The sequence below is a fragment of the Sceloporus occidentalis genome, unplaced genomic scaffold (genome assembly GCF_023333645.1).
Source record: "Sceloporus occidentalis isolate IW3139 unplaced genomic scaffold, rSceOcc1.0.p SCAF_21, whole genome shotgun sequence".
NCBI classification, from domain to species: Eukaryota; Metazoa; Chordata; class Lepidosauria; order Squamata; family Phrynosomatidae; genus Sceloporus; species Sceloporus occidentalis.
This window is the reverse complement of record NW_028317001.1, coordinates 7,354,673-7,366,802: the sequence shown is the minus strand read 5'-3', so window position 1 is coordinate 7,366,802 and position 12,130 is coordinate 7,354,673. Positions and strand designations below refer to the sequence as shown.

At 42.3% G+C, this 12,130-nt stretch overlaps 1 protein-coding gene across 1 annotated transcript in view; it reads left to right on the top strand.

The window, feature by feature from the left end:
• LOC149301511 (uncharacterized) overlaps positions 1-12,130 on the top strand; it is a 235,000-nt gene that overhangs the window by 53,252 nt on the left and 169,618 nt on the right. The window lies entirely within an intron of this gene.

Sequence of the window (12,130 nt, the reverse complement as noted above, 5' to 3'; positions counted from 1 at the left end):
TGCAGTGAGGCTCCTGGTGAAGGCAGTTGGTTTTGGAGCCATCATGAAAGAAGTCATTCCTAATGATTCAATATGTGGTTTTCCTATTTTTATTGTCAATTATGGCAAGAGGGCCTGCTTTATCATTCCCATAACTAATAAAGCCAGGTGCAACATATCCCAACCCCCCATCTACCTAACATATACCACGACCCACAATCCCCAGCCAAATTACAACCCAAAGCAATTATATATACTATTAGCAATTAAAACCTAAACTCAAGAAAATCTAACTTGAAAACAAAAAGAGACATATTGACAGACAAATCTCACAAACAAGATCAAAAATGTCTTTTCTTTGCACTTCTGGATTGAAAATATATTTTTTGTATTCGTTATTGAGAAATATAATGTTAGTTCATTACTGGGATTTGTGTGACTTCTCTCCTGTGTGGACTCTCTGATGTCTTACTAGGTGTGACTTCAAAGAAAAACATTTCCCACAATGCTGGCATTTGTATGGCTTCTCTCCTATGTGGACTCTCAGATGTCTCACTAAGTCTCCCTTCAAAGAAAAACATTTCCCACAATGCTGGCATTTGTATGGCTTCTCTCCTATGTGGACTCTCAGATGTCTCACTAAGTCTCCCTTCAAAGAAAAACAGTTCCCACAATGCTGGCATTTGTATGGCTTCTCTCCTGTGTGGACTCTCTGATGTGTCACTAGGTGTGACATCCGACAAAAACATTTCCCACAATGCTGGCATTTGTATGGCTGCTCTCCTGTGTGGACTCTCTGATGTATCACTAGGTCTGACCTCCCAGAAAAACCTTTCTCACGATGCTGGCATTTGTATGGCTTCTCTCCAGTGTGGAATTTGTGATGTGTCAGTAGACATGACTTCCAAGAAAAACATTTCCCACAGTGCTGGCATATGTATGGCTTCTCTCCAGTGTGGAATCTCTGATGCATGACAAGGACTGACTTATAAGCAAAACGTTTCCCACAATGCTGGCATTTATGTGACTTCTTTCCTGTGTGGATTCTCTCATGATTCAAATGTTCTTCTGTAAAGAAGGACAGTGACAGATAAGACTGAAAATCAGAGTTAAGGGAGGAGCATGTTACGCCACAATTTAGCCCTCATTAACCCCTCATTATTAGAGATTAAATTAGGAAAGATTTTGTGAGTAACCCAAGCATGACCCTGCTGCTTAGGCCCCTAAATCCATGGTACGATAGTATCCTTATGTATAGGAACTAACAAAGAATGGGAACTGACATGAGGGAATCAGTGGAAGCAGATAATCAAAGGACTGTTGAAAAAATATATTTCATTAAAGATGTGGAAAAATACTTTGATTGACAGGTGGCATCATATCCTGTGAGACTGTCATAGAGTGCTGAGTCACAGCCCAAGGCATGATGCAAGCTAACTGCAGACGATGCTTCATGCTGTTTGGCACCAGGAGATGACTCACAACCAATACAGTATACAACTCACATGTGTATTGGTGAGGATTGGGTTGGAGTTGTGTGTATAAGAGATGGTGAAGTTGATGGAAGTCGGCGAGGAGAGCTTGCAAATATTTGTATTATTTTACAACTCAAGATAGAGAACCTCCAAGGATTTCAATAAAATCTACTGTGTCTTTGACTTATTTTTAAGTGTGGAAAGTGATCAGTGTATTGCCAATACCTATATCTGGATATTTGCTTCCATACTCTGCTATGATATTTTGGAGCTGCATCTGGGAGCGTCACCCTCAGATTGTAGTGTATATTTGCTTGTGAACGCGATCGTAATTCAGAGCCAACAAGGACCTGAGAGGCGGTTTGCTAATCCCTTTTCTTTGAGGTATTTGTATGAAACACCCACTGCATTCAATTCGGTTTCACACCATTCTTCTCCCACACAGGAAATATTCTAAAGTGATATAAACCTTTCTGAACCCTCAATTTCTGCCCCCAAACACCAATTTCAGTATAAATATCAGACCTGATTTGCGGTTCTTCGGTGTCAGTCCACTTATAAACAGACACACTGTTTGTTTTCATGGCTAAGCACCTCAATGCACTCACCAACCCCAATTGTCAGAGGAACTACTGACCTCTTTCCATTTCAAATCATCAACAATTGGAATAAAGATCTGGATAGATAGTGTATCACCATTATCAAAGCCTTACATCTATTCACCACTCCCACCTTTGTTACCTAGTTCGTGTGTGGGTGGGTGTGCGTGAACACTTATATGTATGTGTCTGTGTGTTTTGCTTCCCCCCTAAATAAAACACAAAAACCTATTTCAAATGCCTGTGAACATCTGTTTGATTCAGGATCTGCTATAGCTTGGCTGAGTCCAGAGGTCACTGTTGCCCCAGTAAAACTATTTCATTCTTTTCAGATAAGTACCAAATTCCCCTAAAAGCATACCAGTTGCGGATGTCCTCCCCAGATTCCAGCATTTCGTGTAACAAAGGACCTCTTGAATAAGAAAGCTCAGGTAGGAAAAGAAACATTATAGAAAAAGCAGGTTTTGCATCCCCCTTTCCTCCCTTCATAGATGTTACACATAATTGGTAAATGGAACCACTAAATATGTCTGAAAACAAGGATTTGAGCTGGTTCTCAGACGTTCACTCAAACCAGTTCTTAAGCCTCCCAATCCCCAAGGCCCGTCTCCTGGCCCTTCCCAGAGGTCCCTTCCTCTCTGCACAAAGCTAGGTGATCCTGGCTTTGCTCCTGCCTTCTGCTCCTGGCTCCCTGAGATTTGATCCCCTTCCCTTTCTCCCTCCGCTCTCCAAACCTCCCTCTTTCCCATCTGCACTCCTTTACCATTTCACCTTCATTATCTCTTCCCTGCCTTTCTGTTTTTCACTTTGCCTCCATCTCTCTATCACAGACACACACCCACAGAGTGTGATGCATAAAAGGGACACTTTGAGGCTCATTTCTTGAGAAAGGCAAGACAATCAATATACAAATAATGTGTTAGGAGAGGCAGAACAAGGGTCTGGGACCTGGTTTCTGATATTAGTGAGGGTCAAGTGACAGGGAGAAGACTTAAAACAACCTTAAGACATCTCTAAGACAGGGATGGACTACTGTTGGGAAGTGGGGTAGTCACATTGGGCCCCAGGGGATCTCAGGGGCAACCCCAAATTGTGTCACCTAAAAATATGGCATAATGTTTTGCCCCTCAATATCCCACAGCATCCCTTTGGGGGAGTGGAGGCCATTTTGCCTCTGTTGGGCCCTCTCTGATCCATTGCAGGGCCAAGGGAGGCCTTTCTCCCACAAAGCCTCTCCAGAGCCTCAAAAAGCTGGAAGAGGGGCCACAAAAGCCAGGAAACTTGCTCAGGAATGGTCTGAGGACCATTTAGGGGCAAAAAGCATTAATCTCCATGGCTCCTCATGGCCAGTCCCAATCCTTCAGGTATACAGCACCAGTCTGAAGTGACAATTCTCCCATCTCAATCTTTCAGGCAAGGAGCATCAGCCTGAGGTTGCAATGTGCCAGTCCCAATCCTTCAGGTAAAGAGCACCACCCTGAAGTCACAATAGTACCGTCTCAATCCTTCATCCAACGAGCATCAGACTGAAGTCACAATGGGCCAATCTCAATGTTTCAGGCAAGAAGCATCAGCCTCAGGTTGCAATGGTCACGTCTCAAACCGTCATGTAAGCAGCATTAGCCTAAATTCACAATGGTCCCATCTCACTGCTGCAGGCAAGGAGCACCAGCCTGAGGTCGCAGTGGGCCAGTCTCATTCAGGGAAGGAGCACCAGCCTGAAGTCACAATATGTCATGTATCCTTTTATTGATTTGAAATGAAATGTGTTACAGGCATGCAACCTGTCCCTTTATTCATGCATTTATGCACAGGGATTGCCAGGGCCTAGCTGCTGCTGCTTATTCCGCTGGCAGGCTTTGCAGGAAAGGAAGGTATGTGCCGGGGGTTCAGCGACCTCCCCTTCCTTCCCTCCTTTCTTCCTTTGAGGAGACCACAATGGAGCCCAAGCTGCAGAGCTGGACTCAGGAGGGAAAGGCAGGAAAGTAAGGCTCTAGTTTGGAAATATAGTTGTCTTTGTGTATCCTTTATGTTTGTGTGTGTGTGTTTGTGTGTGTGCTTCTGCTGTTCTTATGGCTGGGAATGGAGCTGAGGACTAAGGACAGAAGAAAGGGTCAGTATTGTGCAAATTCAGAACTTCTGTGCATCAAAGAGTCCATTGGGTTGAAATAGCAAAGAACTTTATTGAGAACACATAGAAATTCAGTGTTTAAGCCAGAACTGTCCACTCCAATCCAAACAATACATTTAAACCCCAAAACCTAAAACATCACCCTCTTCCAAACCTAGCCCCCACCTCCAATTCCCACAGTCTATGAATATTGAAATTCTTTATTACAGTCAAAGACCAGCATCAATATAAAATATAACATAAAAAATAAAATACCCATAAAAAGATTGCTTATGATAAAAATCTCCCAACTATAAATGTAAATAATTCATTTCCATTACATTGAAGATAGCTTATTTTAAAATAAAATAAATAAAATAAAATAGAAATAAACCTTTATGGGTTTCTGCCCTTAAGATAGAAATAGTAGATTAGCAATATCAGATTTTAACCAGACATGCAGTATCAGACATGACACAATATTATGTGTATAACTTTGATCAGTTGTTCTTTTCCTGCAAGTGATTGCTAGTGCAGAAAATTGTCTATGCCCCACAGGTAACAAGGCCCCCTTTGCCATTCCAAAAACTAGCCCTTTCTGTTAACACCGGCCTACAACTTTCTTCAGCCAACATCCCACAAATTCCAAAAGCTATCATTCCCATAACTAATAAAGCCAGATATAACATATCCCAGCCTCCCGACTACCTCACCTATATCACGACCCACAATCCCCAGCCAAATTTACAATGCAAAGTAATTATCTACATATACTATTAGCAACGAAAACGTAAACTTAACAAAATACAACCTTAAAACATAAACAGACATATGGACAGACAAACCTTAAAAGCCAAATCACAAGGGCCTATTCTTAGCACCACTGGATTGAAAATATATCTTTTGTATTCCTTATTGACAAAAATAATATTAGTTCACTATTAGGATTTGTGTGGCTTCTCTCTTGTGTGGCCTCTCTGATGTGTCACTAGGTTTGATTTCAATGAAAAACCTTTCCCACAATGCTGGCATTTGTGTGGCTTCTCTCCGGTGTGGACTCTTTGATGCATGACAAGGATTGACTTGTAAGCAAAATGTTTCCCACAATGCTGGCATTTATGTGACTTCTTTCCTGTGTGTAATCTCTCATGGCTCAAATGTTTTTCTGTAAAGAAGGACAATGACAGATCAGATTGAAATTCTGAGTTAAGCGCTCTACATGGGGCAACCCTTGTACCATACCCGGAAGCTGCAATTAGTGCAGAATATGGCAGCGAGACTGGTCACTAATACACCTAGGACCAGTCATATAACACCGGTCTTAAAGGACCTACATTGGCTGCCTATTCGCTTCCGGGCGCAATACAAGGTGTTGGTTATAACCTATAAAGCCCTAAATGGCTTGGGCCCAGAGTACTTAAAGGACCGCCTCTCTCCGTACAATCCGCCCCGCACGCTCAGATCCAGCAGGCAGCAGCTACTAAAAGTTCCAGAGGCTAGATTGAACAACACCACCAGAAGGGCCTTTTCGACCTCGGCCCCCATCCTCTGGAACGCGCTGCCTACCGAGCTCCGTTCAGCAACCTCTCTGGCCCAATTCAAGAAGGAGCTAAAGACGCTTCTCTTTAGGCAGGCTTATCCCTAAGCCTCTGCCTTGTGAGCCCTTCCCCGCTCTGTTAAGTCCCTGTTAAGTCCTTTTGTTAGTTCCCCTGTTAGCCATTGGTGAGTCATCTGTGATTTGGCAGAGACTATTTTTACTGTATTGATGGTTTTAATATGTTGTTTTAATAATTGTATGGATGTCTGCTGTGAACCGCCCTGATGTTTCGAAGGGCAGTATACAAATAAAGTTTATTTATTTATTTATTTTATTTAAGAGATGAGGGTGTTACCCCATTATTAAGCCCTCATTAAACCCTCCTTATTAGAGATAAAATTAAGAAAGATCCTGTGAGTAACTCAAGCATGGCCCTGCTGCTTATGCCCCTAAATCCATGGAACGATTGTATCCTTACTCACAGGAGCTAGCAAAGAATGGGGACTGCCTTGAGGGAATCAGTGGAAGCAGATAGTCAAAGGACTGTTGAATAAATATTCCATTAACCATGTGCAAAAAATCTTTGATTGACAGGTGGCATAGAGTCCTGAATCAGAGACCAAGGAATGATGGAAACTAACTGCAGAGGTACCCTCATGCTGTTTGGCACCAGGACTCACAACCAATACAGTATGCAGCTCACATGCGGATTGGTGTGGATTGGATTGGAGTTGTGTGTACAAGGGATGGTGAAGTTGATGGAAGTCAAAGAGGAGTGCTTGCAAATATTTGTATTATTTTGCAACACAAGAGAGAGAATCTCCAAGAATTTCGATGAAATCAACTGTGTCTGTGACTTATTTTTAACTGTGGAAAGTGGTCAGTGCATTGCCAATATCTATATCTGGATATTTGCTTCCGTACTCTGCTATTATATGTTTGAACTGCATCTGGGAGCGTCACCCTCAGATTGTAGTGTGCATTGGCTTGTGAAGGCGATCAAAATTCAGAGCCAACAAGGACCTGAGAGGCGGTGTGCTAATCCCTTTTCTGAGGTACTTGCATCAAACACCCATTGCATTCAATTTGGTTTCAGACCATTCTTCCCCCCAGGAAACTTTCTAAAGCGATTTAAACCTTTTTGAACACTTGGTTTCTGCCCGCAAGCATCAATTACAGTATAAATATCTGCCCTGACTGGCTGTTCTTTGACGTCAGTCCAATTACAGACAGTCTGTCGGTTTACATGGCTAAGCACTTCAATGCAGTCGCCAACCCCACTTGTCGCAGGGGCTCCTGACTTCTCTTCCCATTTCGAACCCTCAGCAATTGGAATCAAGATCCGCCTAGGTAAAGTATTATCATTATGAAAGTCTTACATCTCTTGACCACTCCCACCTGTTATCTAGTTCTTGTGCATGTGTGAACCCTTATGTGTGTGTGTGTGTGTGTGTGTGTGTGTTTTGCTTTTCCCCTAAATAAAACATAAAACCTATTTCAAATGCCTTTGGAGTTCTGTGTGCTTCCGGACCTGGTATAGTTGGGCTGAATCCCGAGGTGGCTCTTGCCCCAACCAAATTATATCTCTCTTTTCAGCTAAGTACCAAATTCCCCTAAAAGCATAGCACTTGCAGGTGTCCTTCCCAAACTACAGCATTTTGGATAACAAAGGGCCTCTGGAATCAACCATAGAGCTAAGCAAACTCAGTTTGGACAAAAACATTAGAGAAAAAGGAATTTTTGTGTCGCCTTTCCTCTCTTCATAGGCATTGCTGATAATTGCTAAATAGAACCCCTTAATATGTCTGAAAACAAGGGCCTGAGCCATGTTCTCACCAGTTCACTCAATCCAGTTCTTAAAATCTGTCAGGTTGGTGGCTGCCTCCCAATCCCCAAGGCCCCTCTCCTGGCCCTTCCCAGAAGTCCCTTCCTCTCCGCACAGAGCTAGGCGATCCTGGCTTTGCTCCTGCCTTCCCCTCCTGGCTCCCAGAGGCCTGATCGCCTTCCCTTTCTCCCTCTGCTCTCCAACTTTCCCTCTTGCCCATCTGCAGTGCTTTACCATTTCACCTTCAGCATCTCTTCCCTCACTTTCTATTTTTCGCAATCCCTCCATCTCTCTATCACAGACAGAAACACAGATTGTGTGATGCATAAAAGGGACACTTTGAGGCCCATTTGTTGAGAAAGGCAGGATAGTCAATATACAAATAATGTATTAGGAAAGGCAGAACAAGGGGGGCTGGGACCTGGATTCCAATTTTGGTGAGGGTCAAATGCCAGAGAGGAGCCTTAAAACAGCTTTAAGACATCTCCAAGACTGGGATGGATTACTGTTGGGGATGGGGGGGTGTCACATTGCCTCCCAGGGGATCCTGAGAGGCAATCCCACATTGTGTCACCTTAAAATATGGAATAATTGTATCATTATGCGGTCTGTTTACAGTGGATTGAAGAATGGATATGATTAAGATATGATAAGTTATTAGAAATGGAAAACACAAAAAGGTTTGGATATCATGCCTTCTTGTGGTATGATCAAATTAAAGCTAATACAGATTTTTGCCATCACTTTATAAGAAATTTATTGTTTAGAGTATGGGTTAAAGTTAAAAAAACTATTTTATAGTCAGATACCATCATGGGTCTCTGTTCAAGAAGCTTTCTATAGAAGAACAAAAATGGAGGGTCAGAAATTTTTAACATACAGGGGCCTGTTAACAACAGAAAAAATTCTTTAATAATGAAACCTAGCAATGAGATAGAGAACAAGATTAATAAGAATTGGTTTCTGTTTAGACAAATTTTTGAAAGATATAAAATTGATAAAAAAAAGAGCATGGTCTTACAGATAAGAAAAATGAAATGGATGCTATAATATTTGATGATAAATGCGGACATAGTTCAAAATATTACAAATTACTGAAGCAAAGGAATTTGGAACAGGAAAGTGTGAAGCACTGTATGATAAAATGGGCTCAGGACACAAAAAATACGATAGAAATAGACCTATGGGGAAAATCTTGGTGAGATACTAATTCTTTCACACTTTGTCAAAATTATCAAGAAAATTATATTAAAATGATGTATCGCTGGTATATATATCCCCAGATAAACTAAGCAAAATGTACAAGAATGGAAGCGGTAGTTGTTGGAAATGCTGTAAACAAAGAGGAAATTTTTACCACCTTTGGTGGAAGTGTACAGAAGTGGGGAAATACACACTTTGATGTCAAACATGTTAGGAATAACATTACCATTTAGTCCTTTATTATTTTTATTAATTAAAAATAATATTAGAAAAATGATTATTACAAAAAGAAGTGGAAAAAATATAGACATATTATTTTATATATGGTTGCAATAGCTAGAATTGTTTATGCTAGTTCCTGGAAACAGAAAAGAATTCCAACAGAAGATGAGTGGATAAATAAATTAGAAGAAACAATGGAGATGGATATATTGACTGCATCGCTAAAGGATCTGGATAAGGAAAAGACAAAAAGGGAATGGGAATGCCTAAAAAATTTTGAAGTAAAAAGCTAATTAAGAAGTAAAAAACTTTTTATTTGAAGATGTATACCTGGGAGATATGATATGGTTAGTAATTTAAAATATGCATTTACTTTGAGGAAGCCACGATATATCAAACCTTGATTTTCTATTTTTTATAAGGGACACCATATTGGTATGTCATTATATTTAATGGGACTTGAGCATCCACAAATTTTGTTATCCACGGGGATCTTGGAACCAAACCTCAGCATATAACAAGGGTCCACTGTATATATATTACAGGGAGGAAGAGAGAGGGATGTGCGGCGGAGAACAGGAGCCGGAATCACCTGTTCCTCTGGATAGAACTGGACTGCAGCTCCCAGCAGCTTCTAGCAAGCATGGCCAATGGTGAGGGAGAGTGGGAGTTGCAGTCCATCAACATCTGAAAATCTACCTGATTCCCATCCCTGTTGGAAAGGCTGGGTTGCTTTTAAGGAGTTTGTGGGGGGTGGCAATCAGCTGCGTACTGGCATCTCTGCCAGGATGATGTTCCTGCCACCCTCACCCTTGACCTCGCCTGAGCCAGGGAAGAGCTGCCACACTCAGAGGCATTCCTAGTATATTTGTGCAAATCATTAATCAAACATCCCTCTTCCACAGCCTTTTCAGGTCCAGCGGAGCTGCTGGACAAGCAGAAGAGGGTGAGGCTCGCTTTCTCTTGCCAGACCCATAACTTCAGCACCCCTTCCCAGAAGCGCACTAGGTGACGCCCCCTGCACCCTCCTGGCAATGCCCTTGGCCATCTTTCTGGCCTGGGCCAGTCAGGCACTGAGCTGTCTCCTTTCCTGATCTCTCACACCAAGTTATAGTTGGTGCCCTGACTGAGGTGCTCTGGACAGTGCTGGAGGAAATGCTTGCCTTTGCATGGAACGGGAATCTCTGGCTTCAATAATCTTATTCAAGAAGAATATGCGAAGATTACGAGGAAGTCAGTGAGCATGGGAAATAAAAGTACTGTCAGTCCTCGGTATACGCTGGGGTTTGGTTCCAGGGCCCACGGTGGAGGCCAAAACCCATGCATGCTCAAGTTACAGTGGACCCTTGTTATACGCTGGGGTTTGGTTCCAAGATCCCCTGTGTATTACAAAATCTGTGTATGCTCAAGTGCCATTCAATACAATGACATAGCAAAATGGTGTCTCTTATAAAAAATGGAAAATCAAGGTCTGATATTTGAAATTTATACTTTTTTTAACATTTTCAAACCGTGTATCCTTGAATCTGTGTATAAAATAATCCCTGTATAAGAAGGGCCGACTGTACCTTAATTACAATGGCATACTAAAATAGTGTCCCTTAAATAAAATAAAATAAAAAGAGTTACTTTTTGGAACTGATAAATTTTGAAAATATTTTCAAGGTCTGGATGCTTGAATCCATGGACAAACATCCGTGGAAATTAGCTGGGAAACAAAGCAGTCCCAGATTGCAAGCAGACCTCTAGAAATTCCCTCCACAGCTGGTCCAGAAACAGTCTAATTTTATGTTATCTAAGCAGAAAGGCAGACTAGTCCATCTTCTGGGATTAAGCTGGAGCCACGTCTAGCCAGCAAGAAAGTTCTGAAAGAGAAACAGCATGGTGCCATGGACTGAGGGCTGGACTAGGACCGGGAGACCAGGATTCGAATCCTCACTCAGCCTTGGAAATCCATGGGTGAGCTTGCATATATCACACTCTCTCAGCCTCAAAGGAAGGCTCTTCTGAATAAATATGGACATAAAAGAGACCCCTACGACTAAGTATTATACAGTGCTTTGAGTATTGGCCTAGTACTCTGAGAAAACAAAGTTTAAATCCCCACTCGGCCATAGAAACTCACTGGCTGCCCTTGGGCAAGTTACACTTTCTCAGTCTCAGAAGAAGGCAATGGTAGCAAAGTTTTTACCACAGGACCTCAATGTGTGGGGCGGATTGTATGGGAGAAGGCGATCCCGTAAGTAAGGTTATAACCAAGACCTTGTACTGTACCCTGAAATTAATAGGCAGCCAATTAAGAGATTTTAATATAGGTGTGATATGGTCACCTCTAGATCTTCCAGTGACCACTCTGTCTGCCATATTTTGGATTAGATGAATTTTCCAGACTTGGTACAAGGGTAGCTTAGGTAGAGCGCATTACAGAAGTCAAGATGTGAAGTTAACAGAGCATGCATGATAGTTTTCGGGTCTACAGGTTCCAGGAAGGGGCGCAGTTGGCATATCAACCAAGGCTGATAACAGGCACTCCTGGCCATCGCATCTATCTGAACTCACATCTGGAGCAACGGATTCAGGAGCACCCCCAAACTGCAAACATAGTCCTTCAGGGGAAGTGTGACCCCATTCAGGACTGGTTGACAAACCTCCATACCTGGATTAGGATCTCCATCAAGTACCTCGGTCTTATCTGGATTCAGTTTTAATCTGTTTCTCCTCATCCAGCACATTACTGCCCCAAGACATTCATTCAGAGGGGAGATGCCTTCCTTAGTTGATGCAGAGGTCTGGGGCATGAAGAGATATAGTTGGGTGTCATCAGCGTACTGATAGCACTCCACTCCATGTCTCCAGATGATCTCTCCCAGCGGTTTCATGTAGATGTTAAACAGCATTAATGACAGGATGATGCCCTGAGGAATCCCAAATTTAAACTCCCTTTTAAAGGAACAACTGTCCCCAACCATCTCTGTCTGGAATCTGCTTGAGAGATAGGACCAGACCCACTGCAATGCATTGCCCCCGATCCCCAATTCCCTCAGGCTTTCCAGAACGATACCATGGTTGATGGTATTGAAAGCCACTGAGAGATCCAAAAGCTTCAACAGGGTCACACGTCATCTGTTGGTGTTCAAGCAAAGATCATCTACTAAGGCGACTATAGCATTCTTGACTCCG